Source organism: Amblyomma mixtum, chromosome 10 (genome assembly GCF_055824585.1).
Source record: "Amblyomma mixtum isolate Tamu chromosome 10, ASM5582458v1, whole genome shotgun sequence".
Classification (NCBI taxonomy): Eukaryota; Metazoa; Arthropoda; class Arachnida; order Ixodida; family Ixodidae; genus Amblyomma; species Amblyomma mixtum.
Window position 1 is genome coordinate 151,509,665 of NC_143021.1, and position 25,655 is coordinate 151,535,319.

Below are 25,655 nucleotides of genomic sequence, written 5' to 3' on the forward strand. Positions count from 1 at the left end.
ACTCATTTGCAAATAACACAGTTCAACTTTTTATGACACAGAAATATTTGCCTAATTTGCTGTTTTCATTGTTTACTCATTATGCTTGTTTTTCTTTACTATTATTATCATCGTATTTGTGACCATTTTTCTGTATTATGTCTGTTCACGTCATGGTGTTTGTATTGACTTAGTGTGCACTCGTTTAGGCCAATTGGCTGTTCAGGCACATTTAAAATAAAATATTTACCTATCTAAGCAGAAGCACAGCACCAAGGTACTCACCAACTGTTTGAAGCACTGTGCGCAAGTTCTCGTGCCGACATGAATACAGGTAGTTTGGAATGCACACTGTCCAAGTCTTCATCATGCCATGCCGCTCCGACTCCCTGGTAGCAAAATTTTCCACTAAAAAAAAGAGCAATTTTGTTTATGTTAGACTAGTAATATTAAATTTTACTATATACTAGGTACTTCTCATCATTCTACCCCAGACTAAACCATACACCAGTGATCATCATGTTTTAATTTTGTTGTATATGATCACAAAATGTGGTGTAATTAACATGTTAGAAATTCTGGTCAAACTAATCTGACAAAGTATTGTTTAAAAAAATCTGGGCACAAGGAAGAAGGAAGCTAGCCAGATAGCCTGGGCGAATGTTTTCAGTTTCATGCAAGCATCAGTACCCTTGCACACAAAATGTACAATTTAGTGGGTTTACCCTTCCAGAATGGAATTTCATGCTGCAACCATCTAGCTATGCGAAAAAAAATTTTTAACTTCCATTCCAGACAAAGGAAAGAAAATTCCTCTGCTTTTTCTTCACAAGCCTCTGCAAGTATACAATTCAGTGAATCTACTCTGCAAGTACGTGAACCTACCAGCACGAGACAATGACAAGAAAGGAGACAAAACAGGCGCTGACTCGCAACTGAAGTTTATTGAAGTAGACAGGGAGTACATAGAAAAGCCAAATAACACCACAAATCACACAGTTACAGATATGCTATACCACAACATGAGTAAAAGATCGCTCTTAACTTTCCTCTCATCTAGATAGTCCAACTCGTTGCATATTAACACGATGGACAGCACACTCACAGATTTGTCACCGAGTCATAAGATGTGTCTAGCCTCGATAATTTTCCGGTTAATCTGCTCCGAATGTATCGCCAAAATGAGTGTTGCCAAAAGGAATGGCTAGCAGCCTTCACATTCCTTGCGATGTACAGATAAGTTAGAACCCCTACCAATATCCAAATATCTCTTGTGCTCCCGTAGTCTTACATTCACACACTTTCGAGTTTGACCAACATAAACCCAACCCCAAGATAACAGTATCCGATGCACCACATACATTTTACAAGGCACATATGCTTTTCCAGGACCAAATTCACAAAATTATTCTTAACAATTTTACAGTTTGTAGAGAACTTATTAGGGGCCAAGAGCACCATTTCTGCGTCATACCTTCTGACCACATTTTTCAAATTGTGCGACAATCTACGTATGTACAGTAACACAGTCGATCTTTTGGTATCTCGATGGCTGGCCCTAGCCGTATCCTGCCAATCCCTGTGAAGGGGTTTTAGCTTTAACATGCTAAAGGGAAGAATGGCGCAGCATCAAGTAATAAGGACAGCAGGACAACAAGCACACCCACAAGTGCCAACCTTGGAGTGTGTACAGAATCCAAGAGCACGAGCTTGACAATCAGCACTGACAGTCAAGGAAATGAGAAAACACTGATTTGAACATTCAAGATTGAATGAGCCCGATCCTTGACTGCCAACGCTGAATGTCAGTCACACGCTCTTGCATTCTGTATCCGCTCCAAGGTTGGCACTAATGCGTGTGTGCCCTCCTGGTGTCCTCGTTACATGATGCTGCGCCATTCTTACCTTTAGCATGTCTGACCAACTTGGTCAATCTTATACGCTCAGCTTTAACAATTTATCACACACTCCTGCAATAGCATGGTTGGGGAATAATGCTTTCGTAAGCCTTAAAATCTGCTCTTGGAGACCACTTGTCATGCTGTGAAAGCATCAATTCATCTACCGAGCCTAGCCTAGATGACGCAGTACTATCTTTCACTAGCTTAGAATGGTTCAGCCAATACTCAAGTAGCTACTTGACACTCCTGGGTGAATATCGGCAGCATACATGGCATGTGCAGAACATCAAGGTGAGGCCCAGAAACCGCAGCTCTTTTTGATGGGACATTTCCTCCAAGGAAAACCTAAGACAAAGAAAGGCCTTGCTCCTTCAACAACTTGACAATATGCACAGGTCCCACACTATCGCAACCTTTTGTAAAAGACCAGAAAATCAGACGCAGTGAAAGATTTTCCCCCAGCCCATGCAAGTTCTTGGCAATCCCTCCATCCACCCTGCTTAAGAGAATATTACTTAGCACAGAGGCATTCAATCGATACATATACTAGACTTTTGAACATATGCCGCACAGCCATACTCCACAAACATGCTCTTCAAATAAAAGGAGGTAAGTAAAAAAAAAAGACTATTACGCACCTGTTCCTAAACACAAGCTCATCATTGTGCTCCGATATACACATTCACAAGCTTTTCATAAGGTCCTCATACGGGATGGAATAAAATAGTTCTACATCGACACTAACCACCAGACAATCTGCTGGATTGCCATTCTTCAGATACTCAACCACGCTGCGAATTGAGTACAAGAAACGGATCTTCAAGATGCGAAGTAGACAAATGCTTTTGCAAATAACCAGACAAAAGTTTGCAAGAACCCTTTTCTGAAATTTATCTGAAGAGCATGCTAGTGAATAGCATTTATTTTAAGAGCATGGCTGTAGAGTACTGCAGTGTGGTATGTGTTCAAAAATCTGGTATATGTAGTGGTTCGAAGATGGGCCTTGTGCTAAGAGATATTTTAAGTAGGGTGTATAGAATGATTGTCAAGGACTTGCATGGACTGGGGGAAAAAATCTTTTGCTATGTTGATGATTTTCTGGTCTTTTACAAAGGTTCTGATAATTTGGGATGTGAACATATTCTTAGGTTTACCTTGGAGCAATGTCGCCACAAAAAGAGCTGCGGTTTCTGGACCTTACCTTGATAAGTTGATCTGCACACACCATGTGTGCTGGTGATATTCACCCAGGAGTGTTAAGCTGCTACTTGGACACAGGTTGGCTATTACAAGCTAGTGAAAGATAGCATTGGACTGTCAAGCCTGGGCTCAGAATTGATGAAGTCATGCTTTCTTAGCATGACGACTAGTTTCCAAGAGCACATTTTAGGTTAATGAACGCAGGATTTCCTAACCATGTTATTGCAAGAGAAGCCGAAAGCTTTTCACGGCGGCCGGCACAATCAGGCCGGGGCCAGCCAGCGAGATGCCAAAAGACCGGTTGTGTTACCGTACGTACATAGATTGTCGTACAAATTTAAAATTGCGGCCAGAAGGTATGATAGAAAAGCGATTTTCTTGGCCCCTAATAAGTGGTTTAAAATATGTAAAATTGTTAAGAAGAATTCTGTGAATGTGGCTCGAGAAAAGTACACATGTGGAGTGAAATGTATATGTACCTTGTAAAATGAACATGGTATCAGACACTGTATCTTGTGGTCGGGTCTATATAGGTCAAACAGGAAGGTGTATCAATGTAATATTACAGGAGCACAAGAGGGTAGGGGTTCTAACTTTTCTGTATATTGCAAGGGATTTGAAGGCTGCTACCCTTTCCTTTTGGCAGAACACATTTTGGCAGTAAATTCAGAGAAGATTAAATGGTAGATTATTGAGGCTAGACACACCTTACGACTCGGTGACTAATGTGCAAGTGCGTTGTCTATCGCACTAACACGCAATGAGATGGACTATCTCGATCAGGGGAATGTTCAGGGCCATTGACTCATGTTGTCATGTAAGCTTATCTGTAACTGTGTGGTTTGTGGTGTTGCTTGGCTTCTTCATGTATTCCCTATTCACTTCAATAAACTTTGGCCGCGACTCAGCGACTGTCTTGTCTCTTGTCTAGTCTTTCGCACTGGTAGATTCACCATGATGTCTCACCTCTGCAGAAATCCAACACGACATTTTCCTCTTCACACTTGAGGTTCAGTGCATAATAAGGCCAACGCCAGTCATCCGCAAGAAAAGTTCATGGCTCCATTAACACCGCCTCCTGCTTACAAGACACAGTGCGGCATTCATTGTGGATTCTACCTGCAACACAGAACGCAAAGTTTTAGTTTGAGTGGACTAAACTAGGAAAGCAGCACAAAATATGTACTGCCAAACGGCCGAGCTGAAAGAAATAGAGGGTAGCGTAATAGTGAATATACTGATATAGTTTTGTGTAACATCTTCTATTCATATAAAATGTACACTTTTTTTTTCTTATGCTCACGCCTGGGTACACTATTTTGTGCACTTATTGCATGGGCCCGAACTAGCAGCTTGCTAAGGGCCCAGATGCTTTTATCACCCTGTTTGTATAACCTTCATCCAAAGTGAATAAACTGATACTGATATTGCATGCAAGATATATGCATGATATATTGTGATATTCAACACTGCTACCATTGGCTTAGCCAACTATTTATGCATAAAAAAATGCAGTATCACATAAATACTGACACAGTACTATTAGCGTTAATATTAGCAGTGCAGGTTCAATGAAAAAAAAGGGGCCTAGTACTAGCTGCCATTCCCACAGCAGGCTTGTGACCAATCGCCAGTTTAAAGGAAAAAGGAATGACTGAAAAGGGAGAGAGCCAGTAGGAAGGAAGACAGGCATAAAAGGACATAGGATACAATAGGCAGGCAAAGTTATTTAGACAGCAACCACAAAAGAAACATTAACACCCAAGTAAAGATGTACAAGACCAACCATACCATTGTGCAGAGTGGATAACTTGTTAACCTCATTTAGCCCAAAATATATTTTCATATATACTTGTGCTATAAAGTGATTACATTCATTAATAGCATAACTGACCGACTGAAACCAAAACAGGGATGAAGGGCGGTGAATGAGCCCTAGGCGTGATGCTTTTGCCTTCCTAGTGGTACACAGAAGGATCATTCAGTTTAACATCGGGTCTTTGAGATTAATATGTAGTTTAATATTAGCGGAAAAATAGAAGTAGTAACAACAAAGCAAGCAATGTAGCTGAACATTGTTCTATGCACATGAGAAAAAAAGCATTATGAATAACCAAGTATGCAATGTTTGTAGCTGCACATTTCTTCACACACGTGTCTAAAACATATGCGCATGATTTGCCACAAGAGAGTGTCTCATTTAGATAGGGTACCTGCTATGGCAGTAGTGCACAATCAGGCTGGAATGAAATGCAAACAACGCCTATGAACAAGGCAAAATATTTCACCTGTGTGATTTCAGCTTGAGTATGCAGCTAGCCTGATTCCTGTTGCAGGATAAGAGATCTACGTAATACACATATATGAACCCTTTCTAAATGTATAGCTCGCTGCGAAGTAGAAAAGTACTGCACATGTATGTTCGCATTTCGTTCCGTCCTAACTGTAAATGCATAATGTGTGTCTAATGCATATCATTATCAGTCGAGGCTGTCACTTCCAACACCAAGCAGATATGTGAAACGTGTAAGAACTCCTTGAAGGCAAGAGTCTGGAGACAAGCTTCTAGACCCACTTTGAAGGATGTAGATTTGGTGTTTAGTGCGGCATATAATTACTTCTGCATTAATAGCGAGCATGTAAGGCCAATACAGGGTGCTTCTGAATTTGGTCGCCTAAAATTTGCTTGGGAGAACGCAAAATAATGCTAAAGAGCAATCTATAGACACAATATTGCATGCTGAATAAACAACAAGAAAAAAAGAAGGCAATGCTCTGAAAGCACCTTCAATCATTCAAGACAAAAATGATGAGGCATGCTGATGCTGCTACTTGAACAATAGAAAAAAGCGACTACTGCTTACTTACAATGCTTTCTCTGAGCAAGCAATGAAAGAGAGCTTTAACTCATGAAACCTCACGTCATTCTTTTTACAAAAAAGGAATTTAAAAGGTTGCAATGCAAGAATCCCTGCCATAATAGTATTCTCCTCACACTTGGGTTACACAAGCCAAGGCTTTTAACAGCATGTGTTTTTGCATGTGTTCATTCTGAAGCATTACCCGGTTGAAGCGACACAAAATATTTACGTCGCCATGAACCTGTGCGTTTAGCATAATCACAGAAAATATTTTTTACACTGGACAGAAATACAACAGCATAGTGGCGTGACTGACACACAACAGGCTTCAGGGACAGTGCAAGACAATGATCTGAAATCCTACACAACAGACCTGCGACATCACAATGGCTAAATCCTTGATGATAGTAGTATTTAGCAGCCATCTAAATACTCGTGCGCAACAGGTGGGAGCACTTTACTCCGACGCAACAGTAAACCTTTGCCACTAGTCTAAACAAAAGTGCGCCTCATTGCGACTTCCACTAAACTTTTTTGCTCCCAGTGCAACAAAGCAAGTACACAGGGGGCTCGAATGGCAACGATACGATGTGTTAGGCTATCATGTCGTCATCTTAACATAAACAATGCATGTGGTCCCTGTTCCGGACTGCCAATCAGCCTCGAGAAGACAAAGATGCTTATAAAAAAAGAACAAAGCAACAAGCTCTCAAACCTCACAGTGAACATAGAAGTAGCAGAACCGTGTAACCTAGCCAATAGTTCGAAGCTAAGCAGCAGAAGAAAATATGTTAAGGCCAGGACTGAGCAAAGAGAAAATCATGGAGGAAACCTAAAAGCAGCAACAAGCAATGAGAGTGGAGTTGCCTTGATGTTCATTGTCAATACCTACTGCTCAAAGTAAAGCAAACCAGGGTATAAGAAATACAGCATTTCATACTATGCTTTGAGCAAATGCAGTGAGAATGAAACAGGGTAGAGACTTGTCTTATAAAATTTTCACTCTTTACTTTGCACCAGAGGAAAACAGAATTGTGTGCAGTTCACCTACTGCTTGGCACTGTCCTAGAAGGAATGAATCCAGGTTTTGAAAAGTCTACAGAGAGAATACTGATGCTGCATGTGCATTTCTCTCTAGACTCCCTCGTTTATTCCTTCCCTTAGGTTCAGGAATCCACCGAGAGAAGTGAGACAGTTACTGCCCCATTTCCTTTCCTCAAAAACCAATTTTAATTTCATTTCTCTCAACTGTCCTGAAATGTGTATAAGTTACCAATTTTTTTAGTGCCTAATTACATACTGTAATTTTTGCAAGGAATATGAGGTTGATGGACAGAAAAAAAAAAGTCTGGAATGGTACCTTTGGTAACTTGGCACCTGGACAAACAGCTGACCCACTGGGCGTCCCCAAGGGCTCTGCTGCGAGGCGTCCCTAGCAACAGTAGCCGGTTGTCCAGATCCAAAGGAACCACGCGAATGATTACTGAAAAGTTTAAGGACAGCAGATGCATGAACACAAAACAGCTTTTTAGCACTGTTGCAGTGGAATGAACGGTTCCAAATCTCTAGACCATACCTGGTAATAAATAAATTATCAGAAGACCATCTCGAGCGCAGAATGATCTCAAAGCACATTCGACACGCACTATCAATATGGACAGCCTGTGCTTAATTGAATCCAAAAGTTTACGCTGATCGACCAATGTTACTTCAAATAGAGACAGAAAGCGCATGCAGGTTGTGCTGATGTTACCGTGAACATAACATGCGACGAGACACAGGGTTACAATAGAAACAAAAAACCGCTTTCAAAATCTGAGAACAAAATTAATTGTTCACCTTCTCACAAGTTCACCAAACCGGAGACGATGCCGTGTGGCTGCCGCCAGTCACTCGCGATGCACAGAAACAATAAAAATGCAATGCCGCTGACTTTCCTTGAGCAATTTTCAGTCGATTAAACTTCAAACTGTTCGCACCGACCACCGTTCACCTCACCAAGCATGTGTGCACGGAGGAAGTAAAATTCATGCGGGCAAGTTAGCCGCGCAAAAAGCCGAGCACGATGCCATTTGCAGAGCTACGGTGGTGGCTAGCAGAGCTGCACGGGAAATTCATAGCATCATTCGCGTATTCGCATCCATGCTTACGTCGCTGACACCGCAAAAGCGCACCACCTTGAAAACATATCAGACGTATTTAATTTTACCGTAGCTTTTTTAGCTGACAACTTGAATGGTTTTACATATTAAAATTTTCTTTTCGTTTCATGAGCGTTGTTACCACAAGAGCGCAGTGCATGCAGCTTGGCCGTGACGAGTCGAAGCGCTAGCCAAGCCCGCAGTCGGAACCATGCGCGGAGTATGTGTGGTGTTGAGTGAACAGGTGCTTTAGAACGGTTTTGTTCTTCCGTGTTCGCTGCGTGCGTCCTGCGCGCTGTATTGTTACGGTGTGTGTATGTGTGCGGCCCGTACGCCGCAGTGGAGTTTACAACCGCTTGCTGTCCCATGCGGCATCGATGCATAGTAAAACGACCGTGCAGAATGTGCGTTACAATGCCAGTGGCCCTGCACGAAAGAGGAGACTTGAAGCCGGCGGAAAAGCTGCTCACCCTCGTGGGACTGCAAGAATCTGGCGAGGAACAGTCGACACGCGTTTCGGTGGATGATTGCGTTTATCAAGCTAAAAAATTCAGGACTGGCCAATAGCACTGATGAGCTGCTGCTGCTGCGTCATGATAAACACCTGTCTAATGTTTATTACAAGCTTGTTGGATGTGAACGTGGCCATGAGTGGTATTCGTCGAGCAGCGGCCCTCAGGAGGTGGAACCAGTCGATACCTGAAGACGATTACTGTTTGCCCATGCCCTGGCGCCTCGCTTCCAACCGCATGCGTTAGCGTTATTTATATCTGAATTTCACACGTAGTTAAAGTTTCGCAAATATTACAGCCGCATCTTTCAAACGTGCCGTGTGAAGAGGACCCTTTTTCATGTTTTTTTGTGGGAGGGGGTGGGGGAATGAGCGGCTGCTCAAATGTCATTCTTTATTATTTTGAGCTTATTTTCATTATATGTGCCAGGTTGGCCCATTCTTACTTCTTGGTTGCATGTAAGCAATGCATTTATTGGGCTTTAATTTTTTTGCTGTTGTATTGGCACAGGGTTAATGATTCTCATTGTATTGTGGTGGCACATCATTGTATACACTCCTTGCAGAATGTCTAAGGGGGTAATAAATTACTGAGCAGAGAGTATGCCTTGTGATAAATGCGAGGAACATTACTGATTTACTTCGCACTTGGCATGTTCCGTTGTCGTTAGTGGTTACGTATGCCTTGCCTGCTGCTTTCCAGTGTAGGGGCGAGAGGCATGTCAAGCTCCACTTAGCAGCTTTTTCCTGTCCACTCTTTACTGGTCAACATGGTAAAATAAACTGAACATAATGCATGCTTGCTGAGACTTAGCTAAGACTACAATTCATTTATTTACTGTCAGGGCCTATCGGCGCCGGAGAGAGGAGTGGGTGGCTAACTAAAATACATGTGTAATAGGCAGATTAGTTAAGGTGACTATACACAGCATACTTGAAGGCGTCGGATGCAGTGATGGACATGACAAAGGCAGAGAAGATGTGACAGTTGGAAACGTAGAAAAGTAGAGATCTGCGTGAGCTTGCACATGACTTAAGGTGAACACTAGCAAAAAATTAAGAAGGTGCAGAGGACTGAGGCCAGAGTTAAAGCTAGTTTAACAAAGAAAAGAACCTCCCAGCAATCCAAAATGAGCACATGCAAGCAGTTACGTAAACATGGAACATAGAACTTTTTGGATGGAAGAAAAGCCAAGGCACATTGCTCATTGTGACGTTGCTTAAAAAGTGGGTGTCCAGTTGTTCACCTTCATATCCGGTCCTTCCACACCTAGCGAATGAAATGCCATCAAGGAGGAGCATCTCCAATCCCTCTAATTAATTGCATGGGAGGTACACATCTTGAGATGTCGGAGGCTTGGTGTCTCATTTTAGACTAGATAGTTTGGTAAATATAAACATTACCACATGTAAGAGGCATGTGATAGCCTTGCAGGGGGTGTATTTTGTAAGCCTTACAGCATGTTGTGCAATGCTGGCATGTTTCACTATTTACATTGCAGTAATATGTTAGCACAGGCGAGAAAGTTTGTAACTGAGCAGAAAAAAACAATATTCATGCCATGTCTTAGCCGCATTCTTTGTACCATATAAAACATAGTGCGTATAAGGAACTCCTCATTTCTTTTAATTTTTCTTTCTGAGCACTGGTTTTTTGCAAGTTAGCAGGGTTCTACAGTCTTCTGTAGCTGTCGACTGGCCCGCATGTTTGTCAAAACTGCAGAGTTCATGATGGGTCGTGTCAGTGAAAGCTAAATAAAGGTGGATAGGAAATTCACGCTTCCAGAGTACATTCCAGAAAAAAACAGCTATTATTTCCTACTCAGGATGAGAGAGCAGCACCGACGGTGCACATCCTCCTTGTCACTACAGCAATTATGGCTGCTCACTGCTTTTTTGCAGCGTTTCATTTATCCGCAGAAAGACCAGGCATGAATGGCCGGCTATAGGTACCTAATAAATTGAACATTGCAATGAGCAATATTTTGTTGTGCCTGTGCTTTTTTTATCCGTGAAGGAGTTAGCGTTTTTGATTGATGGTTGTGTAGCAAAGATGTGACTGCTACATTGCACTACATTCACAAATTTGTTTGCCCATGCTTTTGGCTTTCTCATTGGTTCGTTTCCTTATCAAACGGCAGACGGAAATTCGGCTTTCACCTTGTGCACTTTCATCATGTTTGTAATGTATTTTCAGCTGGTATTCAGTTTCAATTTAGAGAAGTTGTCTAACCATTGTCTGCGTCTAAATGTTTTTTTAACTCTTGACCTCGTTACGCTGCATTTCTACATGATTTATTAAATGCATTTATTAATTGTTACCCTGTCATGCGGTTAACAACAGTGAAAACATTTTTTTATGAAGTCAACGTTCTTCTTTTAAAGTTATAGCAAAGTAAGTCCTTTGTTATTTAATGTTGCTTACAATTTGTAGCAATCCCTCAACGTTGAAGCAACATTATGCGTCTCTTGGGTCTAATTTGATTATCACCCCCCCTCGGATCTTCACCTTTGCACATGGGGTTAATCTCATTTTTGCCATGCTAGTTTGCGGACATTGTCGAACAAGAGTAAACCACACAGATCGGAAATGGGACGTCATGTGGTGCCTAGTCCGGGGGCCAACAGTTACGGCGAGTCATACGTTTCAGAAAATGCATAATACGGCCAGCCACCTTCACGAATGTGTTACGGATGGACCCTCCATTTTAGATTCAACAGAGCAAGCGTTTGTTCTGTTATGGAGAGTTTGTACGTAACATTCACGAAATTTTTTTGCAGTGTAATATAATTAGCCCTTGTCTTCCCGTCTACAAAAATTTCGTTGGTCTAAAACTGTAATAGGTAGCTTCTGTCGGGGACCCGGGCGCAGTTTCACTCATCACTGGACTGTCTCCACTGTTATCCACCACCTGTTTACTGAAAGACTTGAGAGGGAGACTGAGAAGGTCTCGAGATGAGGGCTAATGGGAAACATTTTCAACCTTCATCTTGCAGGTGGTTTTGCCGAATTATGCAACCCAGAGGTGCAGTCGCAGAGCAAGACGGAGGAATGAACACTCACAGCAGAACGGCACCAGTGCCGAACTGCTTTGAATGTTCCATGCTCGATATCTTGCCGGAGATTTATGACTCTTTATCGCATTGTCGAAAGTAGTCTTCTTTAATATTTGTCGGGAAAGAGCGGTGGCAATGCGACACCTCCTTGAATTCTCCACATGAATACGTAACGTATGATGCGGCTAGATGATAATAAACGATTAGGTGTAGAGTTCAGCACGTGGCGCAGGTCAATGGGAGAAGTTTTCCTTGCAGTGGGCTTATTTGCGCGGGTGGTGACGATGGGCTTCTTCGATTTATAGCTCTCTGGCAGACCGTTGGCTGCCGGAAATTCGCTTCTGACAGGGAGGGGAACCATGGTCACACGGGCTGGCAGCCGCCGGAACCAGCCCGCCAGCTATCACGGTTGCAACGGTAACAACGGATCACGGAAGGCAGATACCCTCCGCTGCTTCGCGTGCTGCTGCGTCTTGTTGATCGCACGCCTTCGTTAGAAATAGGCTCAAAGGGAGCGAAAGAAACGACGCGACTGAATACAGCTGCAGACTGCAGAGCAAACAGCTGATCACGTTCGCACACGTATACATCGGCGTCGACGATGACGCGAGCGAGTGGCATCCGGTGCTTTGTGCGTTGTCGTGAAGTGCACACGTAAGCTTCGAGAAATCCTCAAAACACGCGATGAGCAGTCGTACTGCAACATCTTTCATTCGACCGCTCATCGGAGGCAAGAACTGCGCGTGCATTGCTGTCGAACCACACGCCGTACTCTGGTATTATCGCGTGTTTGTTAACTACGCAGTGCGTATGGCCTCAGACGACCGATCTTGCTTACTGCACGACTGACCCTGCTGTCGTTGTTGCGATTTCTACGTTGGCGAAGCGATTCCGATGAGCTGCAAGCGAAAATGAATCAGGTTACGTTCCACTTAACTGTAGTCTGTCTAGAAGAGCGAATGTGCGGGCTAGTAGTTCTTTTGCATGGTTAACGAAGAGCGCAGGGACGGGACACAAAGAACATTAAAAGATACGCACGGGCGCTGACTGTCAACTGATGCTTATTTCGAAGTACAGACAACCTGCAGCGGTGTGAAAAAGGGGGTTACATAGATAATAAGGTCGCTCGATCACCAGAATACAGCGATTAGTCAGTCGTTGAGTAAAACATGTATTTGTGAAAGAAGTGGCTGTGAAAGGCGATAAAAGGGGGAAAGGGGAGGGTATCTTGGCCTGTCGTGCAAACAATAGATAAACACTAATGGGAAAAGAAAAATGAAACAAGTGCTCAAAAGAGGCTAAAGTCTATAAAAACGGAAAGCTGCAATGTGTAGAGGGCCTTCAAAACATTAAAGAGGGTTCAGATATAGGGGCGTAAAGAGGCTAAAAGCGTTAAAACCACAATGCTGCGAGATGTAGAGAACGTTCAAGCGAAAAAAAAACATTAAAAGCAGTCTGATAATAAAAGTAGGCCAAACCCTAGAACAGGAGTTAATGGATAAAAACACAGTGAGAGAACAGTGAAACACCTAGTGATTGGTCAGAATGCATGTCCAGCTCTGCTTAGGAACTTCAGTTCTTTTTCAGAAAGACGGACGGACGGTGTACACACTGTGGTGTACACCGTCATGCGCATGCGCTCTACGACTTGTCGGGATCTCCCGAACTGATATTGTGGCAGGGCGTGTGTCCGCGTGCTCGGAACAGCGTAGCAGACGACGCTCTGACTGCGTGTGCGTGCGCGAACTCTCGCCTTGTTGCACGCTTATCGCCGTTATAAGGCGCTGACCAGCAGTTCGGTCGACGCTCGAGCTATATTATTAAAAATCAGGGTGGCTGTACATTCTCCTCCCTTACCGATAACCACACATTCATCGAATATTGGAGTGCAATTTTTACTTTCACATTTTCTGCAGTGTCTGGCCGGATTCCCGATGATGGTAATGCTACCAATATTTAAAGGAAGAAACAGCGCTACGAAACGCGGACACACGAAGAAATGACACACACACGAGCGCTGTCCGTGTGCCCGTGTTTCGTCGCGCTGTTTCTTCCTTTAAATGCATTACCAACTAGCCCGGAACCTTGCTCTTCTACCAATATTGTTGTCATGTTCTTGCAGCCTGATATTTATGCACCTTCTCGTTTTAACAGTGGATTGATTCCCGCAAGACAAAGGTATTGAACGTTGGAATTTTTTTGTGCGTTTGCCCACCGCCACGGTTGAGTTGTTGGTTTTTGACTTTCCTGCCAAGTGAGGCGAGCTTATTCGGTGCGGAAAAACCACGTCCACGCCTGCCCGTTTGGCAACGTTCTTATAACCATGGCTGCCATTGTGCAGATAGGGCAAAACGACAACTTTTTTGAGGTCACTCTCTTTAGGAGCAGGTGAAAGTTTTTGTTAATGCTGCCGGCCACTGATACCAGGAGTGCTAAAGGGTAGCCAGCCGCAAGGAGCCGCCCTACCTGCTTTTGATAACGGTCTTGATGGCCATGCAAGCAGGTTTTTTTTATAGGCATTACTAAAACTTACGGGGATAATGCCTCGTTTTACTAACCTCTAGTGGGCGGACGCATAGAAATGAACGCCGCCGCGGTGGCTCAGTTGTTATGGTACTCGGCTGTTGACCCAAAAGACGCGGTTCGATCCCGGCCGCGGCGGTTGAATTTCTTCGGAGGAGAAATTCTGGAGGCCCGTGTACCGTGCTGTGTCAGTGCACGTTAATGAACCCCAGGTGATCGAAATTTCCGAAGCCCTTCACTACGGCGTCTCTCATAGCCTTAGTCGCTTTGGGACGTTAAACCCGATAAACCAAACCATAAACCAGCATAGAAATGAACGGTTTTCTGCCTGTGGGTGTGTAAAGAAGAGTTTATTTTGTTCTGTGTTAACATAAAAAATACAAAACAAAACAGCTGAACTCAATGCTCTGATCAGTCAAGCACATGCGCAGTGACGCAGCACTGAGCACGTCAGTAAGGCAGTAAGAAAGCCGACACACGACCTCCGCGCAGGACGATAAAGTATGTCGACCATTTGCGCAAAAACTCAGCCTCGCTCATTGACAGAGCGTCCACGCATGCTTGTTCAAACAGGCTTGTTCTACCTGTGCATGCTCGTTCTACCTGTGGGTACATAGGACCAGCAGCCATGCGCGGCGGAAAAAAATGAAGCCTCAAGCCAAGGAATCACACGGTATTATCTTCGGGGAACTCAGAGGTTAACACGAGAGGATGCAAACAATGGTCAAAGATGGAATGCACCTCGGGAGCTGCGATTTTGAAGTCATCGTCGCTGCACCTTAAAAAGACGAGACAGTCGTCTACAAATCGAACAATTAACACCACACGTGGCGCTCATTCCTTTGTGAAGCATTCTGTCATAGTAGGCGAGAAACAGTTCGCACAGAACAGGCACTGGCCATGAACCCATGGACACACCTTTCTTCTGGATATAGGTTTGTTTTTTCCGCGCGACAAAAGATGATTTTAAGAAAAATTTTAGAATTCGCATAAATTTACAAATAAGACATCTAAATTTGGCTTTAAAAACTAACAACGCCATAGTTGTTGATAGCTTCCTCACTACTACTCATTAAATCCTTATGCGGCAGATAGTAATAGAAATCTTTATGTCGAGGAGAATCCTTGAAGATCATTACGCTGATACGTGCTTAAAAAGGTGATTTGCTCCGAACCGCAAACCAAAAAAAGATAATAAATACCTAAAATTTTAGTTCGTCCCTAACGAAGGTGGCGAGTGACTTTTAACAGCAATCTTGCTCAAAAGTAATGACCCTAAACGGGTAGCCTGGTTTGTGTTTCTTTGAAGAGCAATGCAGAGTTCCTGTTAATGGACTTGTATACTTTAAAGGTGCTCTGAACAGGAATCTCAACTCTTCCTAGGCTGCCTCGCCGAAGACGCCTCCTACCTCGCCTCAACAAGACGTCGTCGTGAGGGGGAACGCAAGTCTCCCCCCGAAGGTGAATAACATGCTCGTGCTGGAGACAAAATACTGCGAGCATCCGCGACTCGACAAAACGCAGCTCCTATCTCTTGTTAGGACCGCTGCCAGAAGAGTTAGAACGGATGAAGCTGGGAGATGCATCAAGGAAGGCGTGGATTCCCTCCCCCCGGAGGTGAAGAAAGGAAGCACGCGCCGGCTCACTGCTGCAGTATCGGCCCTCAAAGACGCTGGCGTCAAGCTCCTGCAGTCGAACAAAGAGGGTGGTTTTGTCGTCGTGGCAAACGGCCTCTACAAGGATAAGGCTCAAGCTGCAGTCGCTGCCAACTTCAGACAAGTGAAAACTGCCAAGCCGATCGAAAGTGCAAGAGCAGGCAGTACAGCTTTGTGAGCGTGCTCGCCTTTCAAGACTGGCCTCTTCTGTCAAGGCGTCGAAGGCATCCAGCCTCACCGCCTTCTTCAGCGCTAAGACGCAAAAAGTAAACTGCCCCTTCCGTGTCAATGTGTCTGAACGAGGAACGTGGCAGCGCGAGGTAGCGGTGTTCCTGCAGAAGGGCCTGTCTTGAAGATCCTCTCCTCATCGGAAAGCCTGAGACCGTGTCAGAATTCCTTCAGAACGAGTGTCCTGCCCACGTTAGCACGTTCTCGGTGAATGCCAAGGACTTGTACTACTCCCTGCCGCAAAGCGCGGTGATCGCAGAAATCAGCAGTTGCATCGATCGTCACGGAGTTACAAAGTTCCAGAACTCTAGTGGTATGAACGTTAGGATGTTTCCAGAAATGCTCCACTTTTATTTACAGTCCACGTTTGCTAGAGTTGACGATAGTTTTCTCATCCAAAAACAAGGTGTTTGTATTGGATCCAGCCTCGCTCCCGTTCTCAGCGATCTGTTCTTAGCTTCGTGCGATAGACAACTTCAGGCCAAGATTGACGGCACCATTGTTAAGGTTATGCGTTATGTAGATGACTTTTTAGTATTTTATCTCAAAGGTGACGCCCAACAAACTGTTGCTCAGATTTGATTTTTGACTTGTTCAGTACTGAACTTAAAACCTACAATTGACCACAGAGCTACCTACTAACAACAAACTAAGGTTTTTAGATCTGGAACTTGACCTATCGTGTGACCATGTCTGTTGGATGTACTCCAAACGATCCCAGAAGAGCCTGCTCCCCTTCCGGTCGGCCCACTATAAGATAGTTATGCGCGGTATAGCGAAAACATGCATGAAAGCCGCTCTGTTTAGATCATGTGCGCATAAAACCCAAGCCAGCTTTGACGCGCCGCTTACTAGGCTTACCGCTGCAGGCTACCCGACGAAGGTCTTATCTAGCCTAGCAGAGTCGATATTAAAAGAATGCAGAATTCAGAAGGAGACGCGCAAACTGGACAATAAGAACATAACATGTATTCCGTATGTTCATCAAATATCGCACAACCTGAAAAAGATTGTGAACAAAGTCGGCGTGAAGCTCCTTTTCTCTGCCAGGAACAAGTTGGGAGGCCTCTGCAAGAGAGTGAATCACGTAAGTGGAAAGAAGGCTTGTCAGAAGAAACACAGAAACAAATTTGTCAACTGTTGCTGTGGTGTGATTTACAAGGTTCCACTGTCATGCGGCCGATTTTACATCGGGGAGACCGGACGATGCGTCAGTGATCGGCTACGCGAACACGCGAAAGACATTGAGAACAAGTCACGCCGAAATAACATGGTCATTCATTTCGCAGATTGCGACAAATGTGAGGCGTTTTTAGACCAAACCACTATCATCGCCAAGTATAGAGATCACACCCCACGCCTGATACCGGAGGCCTTTCACATTCACACATTAGGCAACTCATGTGTAAGCCAACCATCGGTGGCTCTATTTCCACAGGACATCGCTTTTCTTAATCATTGATGATATCCTGAATGTATGCCTTGTCATGTTTGCACCGCAGTTTTCCCTTCTATGCTTTATATTGCACTTCTCTTTCTCAATAAACCATTTGGTTGTTAGTTCAGCGCATGTGTCTGTCTCATCTTCTTCCATCCCGTCCGTCAGCGCTGTTTGGCCGTACCATTCAACATGAACCAACCAGACCGACTCAGCCCTCTCCTTGAATCTGAACTCGTATTGTTACCGCTGGAACTCGATGTACGCGTTCCGAGCGTTCTTAGAAACTTCGAATTATTGCCCTGTGCGGCCGATTTCCCTAATTTAAATCAGATTAGCATCCGGCTCCAGCGTTTATTTTTTTATTTCTCCGCGAACGATGGGAGGAGTCGACCAACCTTTCACTCAGTCCTGTGGTGGCTTGCCGCTCTGTAATCGGCGGAGCGATACGTAGTGATGGGCGAAAGCAAACAGTCCAAACGTATTTTGATTTCCGTGGGTCTAATTTGCAGCTATGTAGCCTCTGACTATGTTTGTTTATTCCAAGAACCTAAACAAAAACAAAATAAAAGCGAAAGCAAAGCCGCCGTGTGACTGCCTGAAACGCACTACATGAGTTCGTCGACACCTCCCGCCGTCTGCGAGGAATGAAAAAAAAAACAGGTGGGAGCCGGACGTTAATATGATTTAAATTAGGGAAGTCTGCCGCACAGGGCAATAATCTGCAGTTTCTAAGAATGCTTGGAACATGTAGGTCGAGTTCCTGCTGCAAAAAGAAGAGTTCAGATTCCTCTTCCCTGCACTTTTAAGGTACGCTCTAGCGTATCAAGTTAGGCGGTCGTGCATAGGCGCACTACTTGACTTTTTACCTTCGAAAGGTTTGCGGCATCCTCCGTGTCGAAAACAGTCTGTCATTGCTGCCGGCAAGGAATGCACGCGTAGTCTCCACAAACGCTCATGTCAGTTGGTTGAACTTGCTTCTCGAGGAAGCGCGTTTACTTTACAGATTTTGCATTGTATCGCATCTACATGCTTTCGTTTTAGCGTAGAGAGTGAGCACTCGAATGAAACGAAACGTTACAATCTGGCCTTCCGTGTCGACGCTATCCTTCGTGCGCCTGCATGATGATCCGCGCTGCCAAACTTTTTTCTTTATTGAGTGAATATTCAAGTTAAAGTATCGGTACTTCTCGGATAGTTTAAGCAGTTGTGGCAGGGGGCCCGAGCATCCATCTTTACAGCATTCGGCGTCGACCGAATCTACGCCTTCATCGGCTGCCGGGCCACATATGCTTGTACACAGATACTGTGAGCTACGTTCACGGGAGGGTTTTTAGCAACAGACGTGTTTCAAGCAATCAAGCATTTCTCAAAACATATCTGCCTTGCCATGGCGCAGAAAACAAGAACGCGCCAAACATGATGCATGCATGCGCGTACTAGGATCTTAAATCTGTGGCCACTTCCCTGGAAGGCTCATATCCGATCGCAAAATTGGCCGGGCGCACGAAGTTAACAGCCGAAATATTATGTGAATCCGAACTACGCGGTCTTAATATGAAGCAAGAATTTGAGCTTGCGAGGTGGCGGGATGATTGAGATACGACCACACACACAGGCAAAGTAAATAAACAGACAGCAATAACAACCGCACAAGGCGTCATTGCAGGCAATACAGGCGATGTGCACCGTGGTGTAGTCGAAATAATCGTCTGCTTCGGGCTGGAGATCGAACAAAACTTTACATGAGTAAGCACTGGGCTTCTAATCCATATAAATATCGCCGCGCCGGCTTCCTACTTTAATTGCACCCATAATACCACCTCTCCGTCGTCTGCTAGTTGCCCGAGCGCTGCAAGCATGAAATCGTCCTGGCGAGTCTGGCTGCCCGCGGAGAGCCTGAAACCACCCGCCAGGAAAACCTAACGCTTTAGGGGCAGCCACCGGAAGTGCGCGGAGCAACTCAACAAAATCGAGCGCCTGGCGTCGCGCACTGGCAACCCGCGGGCAGCGATAGCTGGATAATCGAAGACACCCGACGGCAAAACATGTAGCGTGAACAGAACGAAGCACTTAAAAAAGCACAGTTGTTACTGAGAAGAACGAAAACGGCGTAATTCTATGACCATCAAAACAACATGAGAAAGTTGACATTTTATGATATGTCATGTGTAACCACGAGAATTTCCTGCCACTTCTGGCCTTCTTTACTGCTTTATGAAGGGAATAAAGCGTTGTAATCATGTAGGTATTATTCAGTAAGCCAGGACCGTTGATGACCAATAAGGAGGGCTGCTGTGGGACTGCAAAAGCACTGAACAGAGCAGCATAGTGCGGTTGGTGCAGCGCTGAGTTTACTATGGGCAAGTATGGTGCGAGTTTGCCGCCTTTCGGAAAAAGAGGCGTGCGCTGTTCATATTTGTAGCAGCAATTTAAACTATTGCGCTGGTTGCATTGCAGGTCATTTTTATTTATTAGAAAATACTGCAGACCACTGAGCTTATCAGATAATTAGTGGTTTATGAAACAAAAATGGTCAAAAAGGCAGAACACAATCAGCCAAACAACAGAAGCCACATGAACGTTCAATTCAATGCAAAGGACCAGCGTGCACATGTGGGAATGCACGGATAACAAATCCCTGATTATCACCTTTTCATCAATTAATTGCAAATTATTAATTGCTTTATACTGTGTGCGTTTCCTCGTGTCTCATCATTGTGCGCTGTGTCTTTGCAATAAATCTTCACCACTTGCCCAGACAGCCGCGGCAGCACGTTTGAATGTTCGAAGTCTCAACACGAGGGATATAAAGTCTATGCCCTACAAAGATTACTCAGCAAGAGTCAACGAAGCACTTCTGGAGTAACATGCACAAGAGGAACGAACGAATCAAAAAGAAGAATAAAGTTCAAGTTTTGGGAAAAAATGTCTTGCTAAAACCATTTAAGGATTGGGTTCAGATAGGCAATACATCATCATCATCATCATCAGCCTGAGTACGCCCACTGCAGGGCAAAGGCTTCTCCCATGTCTCTCCAATTAACCCTGTCCTTTGCCACTTGCGGCCACCATATTCCCGCAAACTTCTTAATCTCATCCGCCCACCTAACCTTCTACTGCCCCCTGCTAGGCCTACCTTCTCTTGGAATCCACTTCGTTACCCTTATTAAGGACCAGCGGTTCTCTTGCCTTCGCATTACATGCCCTGCTCAAGCCCATTTCCACCTCTTGATTTCGACTAGGATGTCATAGACCCGCGTTTGTTCCCTCACGCATTCCGCCCGTTCCCAATCTCCTATCATTTTTCTCTCCATAGCTCATGCGGACAGAAAAATACAGGCTCATTGTTTTGTAAGAATGGTCAAGTAATTGAAAAAACTTCCTAGACTTTTAGACTGCTTATCTGATGGCTGAGTTTTCTTAGTTGGAACTGCACGCTGATAAGCAAGGATAATGTGAAACAGGTTAACTCAGTTCGCTAGATTTATTTCCAGATATATCCATTTGAAGATGGAAACTAGAAGCCAGCGCATCTCGACAATGCTGGTGCCTTTACATAGTTGATATGAATGTGACAACTTTACTGCGATTTCACTCCTGAGCCAAGCTTTACACTCACTCACAGATCATTAGTCGGCATAGATCATTAGTCGGCATGAGAATTCACTCTTTGAATTAAGAGATTATTTACATGGCGAGAAAATATTGCTATACAATTTTTTAAAGTGTTTGCTTCATTGGCGACATACATTAAGGAGAGCGTAGGGGCCAAAACTCATTGTTGCCGTACTTTAGCTGCGATTTTCCTTGAGTGTGCAGAATCTTTATTGACACAAGCATAAAGAACGGGTGGGCCCCGAATATGGCGACAGTAACTTAAAGAGGTTTAGGTTGGTGATCACTGCGCGGAATTCTTTACCTAAAATTGACCTTATGCTGAGAGTATTTAGGGAGGCTATTTGGTTCGTATTACGCTGAAATGTAGGAATATTGAAGCTGGAACAATTGAGGGCGAAGAAAAACAGAGGACAGGACCACCGTTGTTACCTCTTCCGCTGTCCTTTTCCCAACCCCAGGCTGAATTTTTCTGCGCTTATGGTGTTTGTCATTTCTGTCAAGCGGCTTTCATTAAATTTTCTTTCATGTAATTGTTCGTGTAGAAGCCGTTCAGGTAATTTTTCTTCTTGAAAACTACTATGTTCTTCCGTTCTGTTGTATATCCCTTCTGAAAGAAAGTTCTATGACGCAATAACCTCATAAATCATTCATCATGGAATATCATACAATCTGTATGATATATCATACAATTCGTATCATATTCTATGACATCTCTATGATGACTGTATGATTTTACAGAAATGTTTGTGGTTTGAATGATAATATTTTATGATTTGTATGATAAATCTATGATATTTGTATGATAAACTGTATGAGTTTATTGCATGCAACTATTGAAACAGCAGCCGTGTGCATTAAGTGACCGCTGCTTGTATATGTTATTTCCGGGAGCCGGTTTTACCATTATCCATTAAACTGTTAAGAAAAAGAAATAGAAACGTAACTTTAAAGATATTAAGGCAAAACCTACGCAGATATGCTCAATACATATTTAATAACGTACGAAATTCATCACACTGCAACTATTCGATGTCCCAACCTGTACCGAGTCCTCCCTGGCCGCGATTTTAGGAGCGGTTCATTACCCAGCGCGCAAACACCCCAAATGGGGTTGTATTTACAATTACGAAGTTTTGCTATTTTTGAAATCACCCTCACGCCATGAAGACCAACAGAAAATGGCAGAGCTTAACGATCGGCCCGCGGGAGTGCGCGAAATGCATGCTAACAAGCCCGCTTTGTGTGCTTGTTCGCAGCTCGACTCAGGCTTCATGGTCCCCTCTGGGCAACTCCGGACGCAGCTGGCACAGGCTGCCAACCGGATGCACGCCACGTGCACAACCTGTGGTTGCAAATTATTTTTTTCAATTGTTGCGCAGACGTGTCTGACTCATTGCGAACCGAAGTACTGCGGCACGTGTAGCTACTCTATCTTAACATGTCACTCTTACCTTGCGCAAGATTGTATTGCCGCGAATATGTGTAGTTTGTTTGTTAGTTCTTCGAAGCTGCTGGCACGCCTCTTTATTGTTTTGTTAGTGATGCAAGACGCGATAAGATTTATCTCGGCTGATCGCATCACGACGGAGCCGGGTCTACGTTGTTCCAAAATGTTCTAGTAATTTTCCAAGCTTTATCTCGAAAGTTCGCCATCAACTTCAGTTTGAGCTAGGCCGAGAGCGGCGGGCTTTCGTTTCGACGACCGCCGAGCACGCTTCTTGCTACGCCGCCGCCAACTCCTTCCGTTCTTTACGCGGGCAAGTCAGACCAAATAAAGAGTTTTGTTTTGTTTTGTTTAGAAGACATATTCGCTGTCTTTTGCTCTCCGGACATCAGTCAGCACTATGTGACAATAATGGTTGTCCCCATGATACTGTCAATCTGTCTCTACCTTTGCCTTCTTCCTTTCTAACTTTCCCATGATCAGGGCCTCTTGCACTGAATGCTGCGCTGTCACTATCTAACAAATTACTTGACTTTCAGCTTCAGAGTTTGATCGTGTTTAGCAGCACAATACACTCCGCAGGCGACTTCAGCAACATTTTAGATTTCATACTCATAAATCATCCTTAGAGTTTATCATGCGTTGAATTTCTTTGGAGGAGAAATTCTAGAGGCCCGTGTACTGTGCGATGTCGGTGCACGTTAAAGAACCCCAGGTGGTAGAAATTTCCGGAGCCCTCCACTACGGCGTCTCTCATAGCCTTAGTCGCTTTGGGACGTTAAACCCCACAAACCAAACCAAACCAAACCTTTATCATCCGTTATATACCTATAGCCGATTAACGACCACAAAGTTATTCAAGCGGATTTTGTTTCTGCTGAACGCCATGAAACACGGAAAAACACTATGGCTTTATATGAGAAAGGTAAGTACAATGCGATTAAATATGAATGGAGAAACTTTTCCTTGCTCTTCGAAGCCAGCATGTCCTACATTCTGGAACAGAAATTTTGAGAATCTGAAAATTGCAGCACACTGTTATGGAAATATTGAAGGTAATGGTCCATTCGTCTGGTATGTAACAAAAACGTTCTTCGAAAGTACTTCAATCGATTGCACCGAACAGCTAAGGCTGCCATAGAAAACCAATGAACAACGCTTTTGACGATAGCAAAAACTTATTAGCAAACATTCAAGACTGCCGTAGGTGATCTGTGGATATATTGATTGTTATATTGAAATCGCATTATATATTATAAAAATGCATTCATAAATGGTTTTGGGCTCAGAACTACTTTTGTCTAGAATTGTTGGGTATGACATAACCAGAGATCTAGTATTAACGAAAATTGGCTGCCGCTCAAAAGTAAACGACCAAAATAACCACTGAAATTTCTCGTCAGCATAACATTTCGTAAAAATCATTCCAACCTTCGTTTAGAACAATTAGCTAAGAGACCGGAAAACTCGTAAACAATTTGAAGCGGTATTTTCTCTTTTCTCAGCAGAAAGGGAGCTTCGAAACGTACAAAGAATACAACTCATCTGTAAAAGCTGAGTTGGCTGCCATGTGTCACGGAAAACAGCCATTCTTTTCAACAGCAACCTGCTGCACGTACCTTGCGATAGCCGAAGAAATTTTGGCGGGTAATTAACCGTTCACCAATTAGCTCTATCGCTCTCACTTATATATCCGGTGTAGTAGTATCCGACACAGACGGCACTAAATTCTTAAATGCCGAATTTTCATCGGTATTCGCAAAAGAGCGCGACTAATCTTCATGGACGCCCCTTACTAATATAACATCACCCAGAGACGCAGTAACCTTTTCATCAAATTGCATCTCATCTTCAATTGAAAAAAAAACATATTTCCACGTCAGCCGGCATCGACGAGATCAATTACAAGCTACTCAAAAATAAAAAAAGGAGACAGTGATGCGTATTTGAAATATTTCTTCTCGCATTCACTTTCTACAGGTGTCATTCCGAAAGACTTTTGTAATGTTCGCATAGCACGCACCACAGCAGGAGGCAAATGTTTATTGAAAAACAGCGGACAAGAACAGGTTACATATATAGTCGAGTGGGAAAGGGTGTCGAACGTCACATGATCACAAAGGATAACACACCCGGTGATCTTTGGGCACGTGGCAGCAACACGCTACACAGAATGGCCATATCGGCATGTTATCACGTTATCACAACTTTAAAGTTGAGAAGGCGCTCGCAATCTACAAATCAGGTGACAAATTTGTTCTCAACTACCGTTGCATATTTCTAAGTAGCATTTCTTGCAGAATCATAGAACAGTTCATATACCCTTGAAATATGGACTTCTTAGATGCTAACAAATTTTGCCATTTATGAAAGCAGAGTTTTCGAAAACCGAACAATTGTGAAATGAAGGTAGCCATGTTCCTCAAGGATTTACATGCGAACTTATCTGCTAATCTTTAGATTGTGGCTATATTTCTGGATTACGCTTAGACATTTCAAGGAAGGAAGCAAGGAAAAACTTTATTTTACTCTAGTCCTTTTTGCTGCGGTTTGGGGGCATCTTCAGAGACGTTTCCTCCTTGATTCTACCCCCAGGAGTCTTCTCTGTCGAAGTTGTCCGCCTCTAATCAGTGGTCGGTTGCCCTCAGTCCAGGGCTCCGCTGGCCACTGCCGCCCGTTGAGCTCGCTGTACCAGACCTTCTTGGTCTTCACAGCGGTCGCTGGACAGCAGTCTCTCCCACTGCTCCGCACTCGGGTTTTGTATTTTGGGGACCACGTCTATGTTTTGGCAGGCCCATGTGATGTGATAGAGAGTAGGTTTTCCGTCGCACCAGAGACATTTGTCCGCGTATATCGTAGGGTGCATTTTGTTTAGTATATGTAGGTTTGGGAAAGAGCCTGTTTGTAATTGTCTCCAAGTGACAGCTTCCTCTCTGCTGAGAGATTTGTGCGGTGGGGGATATCGCAATCTTCTGCCTCTGTAGTTTTGTAGTATGGCCGAGTAATCCCTGGGTGCTGACGCGAGTTCCGCGGGCTCGTCGGATGCTCGGAAAGTAATGTATCCTCGAGCTACCCTGTCGGCCTCTTGGTTCCCTG

The 25,655-nt window shown here is 44.0% G+C and overlaps 1 long non-coding RNA gene and 1 pseudogene across 1 annotated transcript; one reads left to right on the plus strand and one right to left on the minus strand.

Annotated features, from left to right (window-relative positions):
* Positions 1-269: 269 nt before the first annotated feature.
* On the minus strand, positions 270-8,026 carry LOC149327386 (uncharacterized). The gene is made up of 4 exons (XR_016285981.1): positions 7,781-8,026; positions 7,302-7,424; positions 4,047-4,199; positions 270-387 (listed from the first exon to the last, which is right to left on the minus strand). It is a non-coding gene; the product is annotated as an uncharacterized LOC149327386 (long non-coding RNA).
* Positions 8,027-12,334: 4,308 nt separating this feature from the next.
* Positions 12,335-16,638, plus strand: LOC149327387 (uncharacterized; annotated as a pseudogene).
* The last annotated feature ends 9,017 nt before the right edge of the window (positions 16,639-25,655 follow it).